This window comes from Nyctereutes procyonoides, unplaced genomic scaffold (genome assembly GCF_905146905.1).
Source record: "Nyctereutes procyonoides isolate TBG_1078 unplaced genomic scaffold, NYPRO_anot_genome, whole genome shotgun sequence".
Lineage (NCBI taxonomy): Eukaryota > Metazoa > Chordata > Mammalia > Carnivora > Canidae > Nyctereutes > Nyctereutes procyonoides.
The window spans coordinates 60,879,368-60,889,621 of record NW_026575047.1 but is presented as its reverse complement, the minus strand read 5'-3'; the positions used below and the strand labels follow the sequence as shown (position 1 = coordinate 60,889,621).

General features: G+C 38.6%; 1 pseudogene; it reads right to left on the bottom strand.

Moving 5' to 3' along the window:
* Window positions 1–5,994: 5,994 nt before the first annotated feature.
* On the bottom strand, window positions 5,995–7,139 carry LOC129510234 (olfactory receptor 6C2-like; annotated as a pseudogene).
* Between the last annotated feature and the right edge of the window lie 3,115 nt (window positions 7,140–10,254).

Genomic DNA, 10,254 nt, shown 5'->3' with positions numbered 1-10,254 from the left:
ATTTCTAAAGGTGTTTCTTAATTTATCTAAGTTCAAAAGAAACAAGATGGTAAAGTATAACAACTGAAATCTAAAATGATAAGATTCCTAAAATGTATATGTAAATTCAAATAACTTGGAATCACCAAAATTCTTTTGAAAAAGAACACAGTTGGAGGTTTTACACTATCTAATTTCAAAACTTACTATAAAGTCACAGTAATCAAGGCAGTGTAGTACTGGTATACATACCAATAAAACAGGGCTGAGAGTATAGAAATAACCCCTTGCATTTATGATCAATTAATTTTCAATAAGATACCAAGACAAGTGAGTAGCAGAAAGGATAATCTTCAATAGATAGTGTTAGAATAATTGGATAATTGAGCAAAATGAGCTTAGATTCGTATCTCATGCCATACACAAAAATTAATTCAAAAATGGATCAAACACCTAATATAAGAGCTAAGAAACATTAGGAGAAATATAAGTTAAGAAAACATTTCATTTTTTAAATTTATTTTTTTTTTTGGTGTTCAATTTGTCAACATACAGAATAATACTCAGTGCTCATCCCGTCAAGTGCCCCCTTCAGTGCCTACCACCCAATCACCCCCACCCACCTCCCCTTCCACAACCCCTAGTTCGTTTCCCAGAGTTAGGAGTCTTTCATGTTCTGTCTCCCTTTATGATATTTCCCACTTATTTTTTCTCCTTTCCCCTTTATTCCCTTTCACTATTTTTATATTCCCCAAATGAATGAGACCATATAATGTTTGTCCTTCTCCGAATGACTTATTTCACTCAGCATAATACCCTCCAGTTCCATCCACGTTGAAGCAAATGGTGGGTATTTGTCGTTTCTAATGGCTGAGTAATATTCCATTGTATACATAAACCACATCTTCTTTATCCATTATCTTTTGATGGACACCGAGGTTCCTTCCACAGTTTGGCTATTGTGCACATTGCTGCTAGAAACATCAGGGAACAGGTGTCCCGGCGTTCCATTGCATCTGTATCTTTGGGGTAAATCCCCAGAAGTGCAATTGCTGGGTCGTACAGCAGGTCTATTTTTAACTCTTTGAGGAACCTCCACACAGTTTTCCAGAGTGGCTGCACCAGTTCACATTCCCACCAACAGTGTAAGAGGGTTCCCTTTTCTCCACATCCTCTCCAACATTTGTGGTTTCCTCCCTTGTTCATTTCCCCCATTCTCACTGGTGTGAGGTGGTAACTCATTGTGGTTTTGATTTGTATTTCCCTGATGGCAAGTGATGCAGAGCATTTTCTCATGTGCGTGTTGGCCATGACTATGTCTTCCTCCGTGAGATTTCTGTTCATGTCTTTTGCCCATTTCATGATTGGATTGTTTGTTTCTTTGCTGTTGAGTTAAATAAGTTCTTTATAGATCTTGGATACTAGCCCTTTATCTTTTTTTAATAAATTAATTTTTATTGGTGTTCAGTTTACCAACATACAGAATAACACCCAGTGCTCATCCCGTCAAGTGTCCCCCTCAGTGCCCGTCACACATTCACCCCCACCCCCAGCCCTCCTCCCCCTCCACCACCCCTAGTTCATTTCCCAGAGTTAGAAGTCTTTATGTTCTGTCTCCCTTTCTGATATTTCCCACACATTTCTTCTCCCTTCCCTTATATTCCCTTTCACTATTATTCATATTCCCCAAATGAATGAGAACATACGCTGTTTGTCCTTCTCCGATTGACTTACTTCACTCAGCATAATACCCTCCAGTTCCATCCACGTTGAAGCAAATGGTCGGTATTTGTCATTTCTAATGGTTGAGTAATATTCCATTGTATACAAAAACCACATCTTCTTTATCCATTCATCTTTCGATGGGCACGGAGGCTCCTTCCACAGTTTGGCTATTGTGGACATGGCTGCTAGAAACATCGGGGTGCAGGTGTCCCGGTGTTTCATTGCATCTGAATCTTTGGGGTAAATCCCTAACATTGCAATTGGTGGGTCGTAGGGCAGGTCTATTTTTAATTCTTTGAGGAACCTCCACACAGTTTTCCAGAGTGGCTGCACCAGTTCACATTCCCACCAACAATGTAAGAGGGTTCCCTTTTCTCCGCATCCTCTCCAACATTTGTGGGTTCCTGCCTGGTTAATTTTCCCCATTCTCACTGGTGTGAGGTGGTATCTCATTGTGGTTTTGATTTGTATTTCCCTGATGGCAAGTGACGCAGAGCATTTTCTCATGTGCATGTTGGCCATGTCTATGTCTTCCTCTGTGAGATTTCACTTCATGTCTTTTGCCCATTTCATGATTGGATTGTTTGTTTCTTTGGTGTTGAGTTTAATACGTTCTTTATAGATTTTGGAAACTAGCCCTTTATCTGATATGTCATTTGCAAATATCTTCTCCCATTCTGTAGGTTGTCTTTGAGTTTTGTTGACTGTATCCTTTGCTGTGCAAAAGCTTCTTATCTTGATGAAGTCCCAATAGTTCATTTTTGCTTTTGTTTCTTTTGCTTTTGTGGATGTATCTTGCAAGAAGTTACTGTGGCCGAGTTCAAAAAGGGTGTTGCCTGTGTTCTCCTCTAGGATTTTGATGGAATCTTGTCTCACATTTAGATGTTTCATCCATTTTGAGTTTATCTTTGTGTATGGTGCAAGAGAGTGGTCTAGTTTCATTCTTCTGCATGTGGATGTCCAATTTTCCCAGCACCATTTATTGAAGAGACTGTCTTTCTTCCAGTGGATCGTCTTTCCTCCTTTATCGAATATTAGTTGACCATAAAGTTCAGGGTCCACTTCTGGGTTCTCTATTCTGTTCCATTGACCTATGTGTCTGTTTTTGTGCCAGTACCACACTGTCTTGATGACCACAGCTTTGTAGTAAAACCTGAAATCTGGCATTGTGATGCCCCCAGCTATGGTTTTCTTCTTTAAAATTCCCCTGGTTATTCGGGGTCTTTTCTGATTCCACACAAATCTTAAAATAATTTGTTCTAAGTCTCTGAAGAAAGTCCATGGTATTTTGATAGGGATTGCATTGAACGTGTAAATTGCCCTGGGTAACATTGACATTTTCACAATATTAATTCTGCCAATCCATGAGCATGGAATATTTTTCCATCTCTTTGTGTCTTCCTCAATTTCTTTCAGAAGTGTTCTATAGTTTTTAGGGTATAGATCCTTTACCTCTTTGGTTAGGTTTATTCCTAGGTATCTTATGCTTTTGGGTGCGATTGTAAATGGGATTGACTCCTTGATTTCTCTTTCTTCAGTCTCATTGTTAGTGTATAGGAATGCCATTGATTTCTGGGCATTGATTTTGTATCCTGCCATGCTACCAAATTGCTGTATGAGTTCTAGCAATCTTGGGGTGGAGGCTTTTGGGTTTTCTATGTAGAGGATCATGTCATCAGCGAAGAGGGAGAGTTTGACTTCTTCTTTGCCAATTTGAATGCCTTTAATGTCTTTTTGTTGTCTGATTGCTGAGGCTAGGACTTCCAATACTATGTTGAATAGCAGTGGTGAGAGTGGACATCCCTGTCTTGTTCCTGATCTTAGGGGTTAGGCTCCCAGTGCTTCCCCATTGAGAATGATATTTGCTGTGGGCTTTTCGTAGATGGCTTTTAAGATGTCGAGGAAAGTTCCCTCTATCCCTACACTCTGAAGAGTTTTGATCAGGAATGGATGCTGTATTTTGTCAAATGCTTTCTCTGCCTCTAATGAGACGATCATATGGTTCTTGGTTTTTCTCTTGCTGATATGATGAATCACATTGATTGTTTAACGAGTGTTGAACCAGCCTTGTGTCCCGGGGATAAATCCTACTTGGTCATGGTGAATAATTTTCTTAAAGTGTTGTTGTATCCTATTGGCTAGTATCTTGTTGAGAATTTTTGCATCCATGTTCATCAGGGATATTGGTCTGTAATTCTCCTTTTTGGTGGGGTCTTTGTCTGGTTTTGGAATTAAGGTGATGCTGGCCTCATAGAATGAATTTGGAAGTACTCCATCTCTTTCTATGTTTCCAAACAGCTTTAGTAGAATAGGTATGATTTCTTCTTTAAACGTTTGATAGAATTCCCCTGGGAAGCCATCTGGCCCTGGACTCTTGTGTCTTGGGAGGTTTTTGATGACTTCTTCAATTTCCTCCCTGGTTATTGGCCTGTTCAGGTTTTCTATTTCTTCCTGTTCCAGTTTTGTTATTTTCATTTTCACAATATTAATTCTGCCAATCCATGAGCATGGAATATTTTTCCATATCTTTGTGTCTTCCTCAATTTCTTTCAAAAGTGTTCTGTCATTTTTAGGGTATAGATCCTTTACCTCTTTGGTTAGGTTATTCCTAGGTATCTTATGCTTTTGGGTGCAATTGGCAAAGAAGAAGTCAAACTCTCTGTCTTCGCCGATGACATGATACTCTAAATAGAAAACCCAAAAGACTCCACCGAAGATTGCTAGAACTCATACAGGAATTTGGCAGTGTGGCAGGATACAAAATCAATGCCCATAAGTCAGTGGCATTTCTATACACTAACAATGAGACTGAAGAAAGAGAAATTAAGAAAACATTTCTTAGATATGAGACTAAAAGCATATTTATTAATAAAAAATCGAAAAATTAGACTTCATCAAAATTAAAAATTTAGCAGTTTTGAAAGTCCCCCTTTAAAATTTTTTTAAAAAGATTTTGTAAAAAAAATAAATAAAAAGTTTTTGTTTATTTATCCATGAGAGGCACACAACACACACACAGAGGCAAAGACACAGGCAGAGCGAGAAGCAGGCTCCATGCAGGGAGCCCAACGTGGGACCTGACCCCGGGCCTCCAGGACCAAGCCATGGGCCGACGGCAGGCGCTAAACCACTGAGCCACTCAGGCATCCTCTAGAGTCTCCTTTAGAAAATGAATAACAGCCAACAATCAAGCCACTGACTGGGAGAAAATGTTTACAAATCATGCATCTGATAAAGGACCTGTATCACAGTATATACAATTCAATTAAGAAGATAAGCAACCGAATTAAAAAATGGGCAAATGATTTGAATAGAAATTTCATTAAAGAAGATATACAAATGGATAATAAGCATCTGAAACTCAATATCATTTGTCTTGAGGTAAATGCAAATTAAACTTACAATCAGGGGGCACCTGGGTGGCTCAGTGGTTGAGCGTCTGCCTTCTGCTCGGGGCATGATCCCAGGGCCCTGGGATTGGGTCCTGCATCGGGCTCCCTGCAGGGAGCCTGCTTCTCCCTCTGCCTGTGTCTCTGCCTTTCTCTCTGTGTCTCTCATGAATAAATAAAATCTTAAAAAAAAACTTACAATCAGGTGCTTCTACATATCTCTAAAAATAGCCATAATAAACAAAAGTCAAAATCAAGCATTTGTGATTGTGTGAAGAATTTGGACCCTTCATACCTTGCTATGAAGGAATTACTGGTGGAAATATGAAATGGCAGAAATTTGGAAAACAGCTTGGTCGATACCAGATAACTCAACAATTCCACTTGTAGGTACAAAGAAATGAAAACGTTTGTCTCATAGTGACATGGAAACAATTTGAATCTCCATCAATTAGTAAGTGAATAAATACACATGTGGTATATCCATATAATGGAAAACTATTTACTCGAAAAAGGAATAGTGAGAAGCGCTACAACAGGGATGAACCTTAAAAACATTATGCTAAATGAAGGAAGATAGATAACAAAATACTACGTAATATATGTTTCCATTTATATAGAGTGTCCAGAAAAGGCAATTTTATAGACAGAAAACAGATTAGTGGTAGCACCAGGGATTAGAAGTGATGATTGACTGACAGTGGTCATCAGGGAACTGTTTGGATTGATGGAAGTGTGCTGAAACTGGATCATGGTGGTGGTTGTGAAACTCTATTACTTTTCTAGAATTTATTCAGTAGTAGACTTAAAATTGAAGACTTCTATAGTGGTTAAATTCTATCTCAATAAGACTGTTAAAAGTGGGTATGTGGAGTTTTTTTTTTTTTTACATGTTGATCTTTTAAATCACTAGTCCTTTAATTCTTTGAGATAGATGCAGCCCTTTTGATTCTTTGAAAGCTTGTACCACTTGCTTGTTCCTCAGAGTATAAATAAAGGGATTCATCACTGGGGCAACTGAGGTGGTAAGCACTGACACCACCTTATTAATAGCAACCCCTTCTTTTGCATGAGGTTTGATATAGATAAAGATGCAGCTTCCATAAGTAATAGAAACCACAATTATATGGGAAGAACAAGTAGAAAAAGCCTTTTTCCTTTGCTGGACAGAAGGAAATCTGAGAATGGTCCTGATGATGTATGTGTAGGACAGAATTACACACACCAAGGTGAAAATGAGTGTCAACACAGCCAGGACCAAGACAAATCGCTCGATAAATTCTGTGTCTGAGCAGGTAATCTTCAGGATGGGAGCAGCATCACAGCCAAAGTGATCTATGACATTGGAGTCACAAAACTTGAGCTTGAAGCCTGAAAATGAATGTCAACACAGCCAGGACCAAGACAAATTGCTCGATAAACTCTGTGTCTGAGCAGGTAATCTTCAGAATGGGAGCAGCATCACAGCCAAAGTGATCTATGACATTGGAGTCACAAAACTTGAGCTTGAAGCCCATGATATAGGGTGGGAGGATGATGAGCAGAGCTAACATATAACATCCAATAAGAAACTTGATGCAGACCCTGTTGTTCATGATGGTCATGTAATGCAGGGGTTTGCAGATGGCCACATAGCGGTTATAGGACATGGCTGTGAGGAGGCAAATTTCAGCCACACCCAAGACAATAACAAAAAATAATTGAGTGGCACAAGGATTATAGGTAACTGTATTGTTAATCAAGGGTATACAGATATATCAGAATACAGACAGTGGTAACAGAGACTTCTAGATATGAGAAATTCCAGAGAAAGAAGTACATAGGAGTTTTCAGACAAGAATCTACAAATGTGAGGGTGATGATGGTTAAGTTTCCAATTACACTCGGCAGATAGGTGATGAACAAAAAGACAAAAAGCAGAATCTGTAGATTCGAGTCATCTGTCAGTCCTACCAGGATAAACGTTGTTAGCACTGTATACTTTTTTGACACCGACCTCCGACTTTTGCATATTCTGTTGGTAAAAATGAGACAGAAATTGGACATGAGTAGAGTTCAAATGGTTTGAAAATGTGGGTAGAGCGAGGATGCCAGGCAAACCAATATTATTTCATTTGACAGTATGATTGCTTTGGTGGCTTGTGCTACTCTGAGATTCAGACAGGAGTGTGACCAGAATGCTGGCATTAAGCATTCTTACCATTATATCAATGATGTCTCTGGCATAAGGACTTCTAGATTAGAAAAACAACCAACTCCCCCACCTCCTGCAAAAAATAAGCAAGCAGGCAAACAAACAAAACCCCTGGGAATGAACCTCTTTCAGATGAAATCAGCTATGTAGAAAACAAAAACAGTCACAGAAACACTATCACGAATCATATAATGGTAGCAGAAGAACAGCATAACTACATTGGTTTGGGTATGGACTCTGAAGCTTGATTTTCTGGGTTCAAATTATGATTCATTCAGCATATGACTTTAGGCAAATTCTTAATCTCTGCACTTTGGGGTGCCTTGGTGGCTCAGTTGGTTAAGTGTCTGACTCTTGATTTTGGCTCAGGTAATGATCTCAGTGTTGTGAGATCGAGCCCCACATCAACTCAGGGCTGGGTATGGAGTTTGCTTAGGATTCTCTCTCTGCCCCTCCCTTGGTGCCTCACATACTCTCTTTCCCTGTCTTTCTCTCGCTTTCAAAAAATAAATTAATAAATAAACATTAATCTTTGTGCTTCAATTTCTTCATATGTACACTGTGGAGAATAATTGAACTTATTTCATAGGTTTGTTAAAAGGAACTAATGGGCTAATACATTTAAACCACTTGGAAAATTGGCATGTAATAAGCACAGTATAAGGGATTCTATTGTTTTTATTATTATATACAAGGTTTTAGAATTATTGGTGATAAGCCTTCTGGTCATGAATACTACAAAACTTTTTTCAGTGGAATGTAAATAGAGTTGGTTATAATGATAGATGTGAAGTTCCTAAAGCTCCTCTTCAAGCTTCTCTATTAGTCTGTCTTTCCTGAGCTCCTTAGGCAAATATGATCATTTAAAATAACTACTGCCTTGATAAACTTTTCACTTTCAAAACTGGAAAACAAAACAAAACAAAGCATCATCTACATAACAATGAGGGTGCTATTTTATTAACTATCATTTTCTATTTCAAACACTTTAATGACTTTTGTCTGAACTTGGAATGAAACTCAAATTATCTACTATGGCCTGCAAATTCCCACATGCTGTATGCATTGCCCTGCATATTTCTCCCATCTCAGCTTTTTCTACTTTATATCTCATTAAGCACGTCCCATTTTTAGTGGCCTTTTTCAGTTCTGCCAACTTCATGTGTCTGTTTTCCATATTTTTTTTTAGGTCTCACTGACACTATACCCTCTTCAAGAGGAAGTCTTAGTGCTCTCTAAACAAACATGTGCATTTGGGGCTTTTAGTAATGCACCACTTTACTCTTTGTAATTACCTATTTTCTTTTTAACTTGTTAATCTCTGTCCCTTTACTAGACTACAAGGCCATGAAGGTCATGTTTGTTTTGTTCACTATGCTCAATGGCGTGTCCAGGAATGTGTTTGGTACTCAGCAGGAGTTTAATAAATGTTCTTCGGTAAATAAGTAGGAACAAGCATTTTATACATGAAAATAATTTGCTGATTATACTTTAACTGAAACATCATTCATCCATTTCTAGTTATTGCTTATCTTTGATAATAGGTCTCAAAACCCATGAAAACTGTTTTAGACATAAGATATGATGTCTGACAAATGACCTTATCTTGACATAAGGTAAAAAGATCATTTTTACCAGTATATCCCCTGAACTGACTCCTGGCCTGTTTACTTATGCCAAAGATTAAATCAGACAATATTTTTTGCATTATTTTGGATTAATATGCAGAATCATTTTGTGGAAATGAGAGGCTAAAGGATTGAATTCCATAGGGCCCATTCTAGCTCCTGACACCCATACCTCTAATTCTCCACTAGGAGGTTGATTGAGACTGCTGGAAACTTAATTCCTGGATAAACACAATACAGTTGCCAGGGTTATTTTCTAAATGGTAGTGGTGAAGGGTTAGGATTTGAGAGTCAGTCAGATTAGGGTGCAAACAAAGGTTCTAAAGTACTCCACTTCCTTCAGTTTCATCATACATAAAAAATGCAGATATTTACACCTTTTTCTTCATTGAGTTGTGGTAAGGATTAAGTAAGATTAAACACAAAGTTCTTAGCATAGCTTTAGGGATATTATTAATATTAAATAAAGGCTGAATATTTTTGCTCTTTCTTCTTTTTACCTTAACAGTAGTTGTTTCTCACATGGTGCTTGATGTCTTTTCCTCTTTGGTTAGATGAACTTTGGATCCCTTTCTACTCTTTTCCTCACTGCAACCTTCTTAATATCTCTCCAAGACTCCTATAAAATCTTGGAGAGATTTGTACCAGCTTGATATTATGAAGATTTCTGGAATCTCATGAGTAGTGTTTCCTTGGCAAGTCTACTAATTAATAGGGTTCTTACTGGCAGTAATATACTGTATGTTCTCTTCTTTCCAAGTCCATTTAGTATTTGTCATTTACTCTTTGTGATTTGTAGAATAGCATGCTGACGATATTTCTAATTTATCCACCTCTTTTTTATTTGAACTTACTCCCCAACTGCACATAACCTTCAAATTCTCTTCTGGGATGGTCTTGACTGACTGACTTTTCAAAAACTTGTGCCATTTCAGAATAACTGTATTCAAAGTACCCTATATCCATCTTTTCCACATTCTATTTGTGTTCTCCTGTGTCTCCTTCCTCCCTCCCTCCCTCCCTCTCTTCCTCCCTTCCTTCCTCCCTCCCTCCCTCCCTCCCTCCCTCCCTCCCTTCCTTCCTTCCTTCCTTCCTTCCTTCCTTCCTTCCTTCCTTCCTTCCTTCCTTCCTTCTTCTTTTTAGAGTGGGAGAGAGAGGGAAAGGAGGGAGAGAGGGACAGAGAGAATACCAAGCAGGCTCCACGCTCAGTGTGGAGCTAGGTGCGGGGCTTGATCCCACAACCCCAAGATCATGACCTGCGTGGAAATCGAGAGTTGGACGCTTAACTGACTGAGCCACCCAGGTGCCCTACTCTTTCCTTCTCTTTAAAAAATTTTTT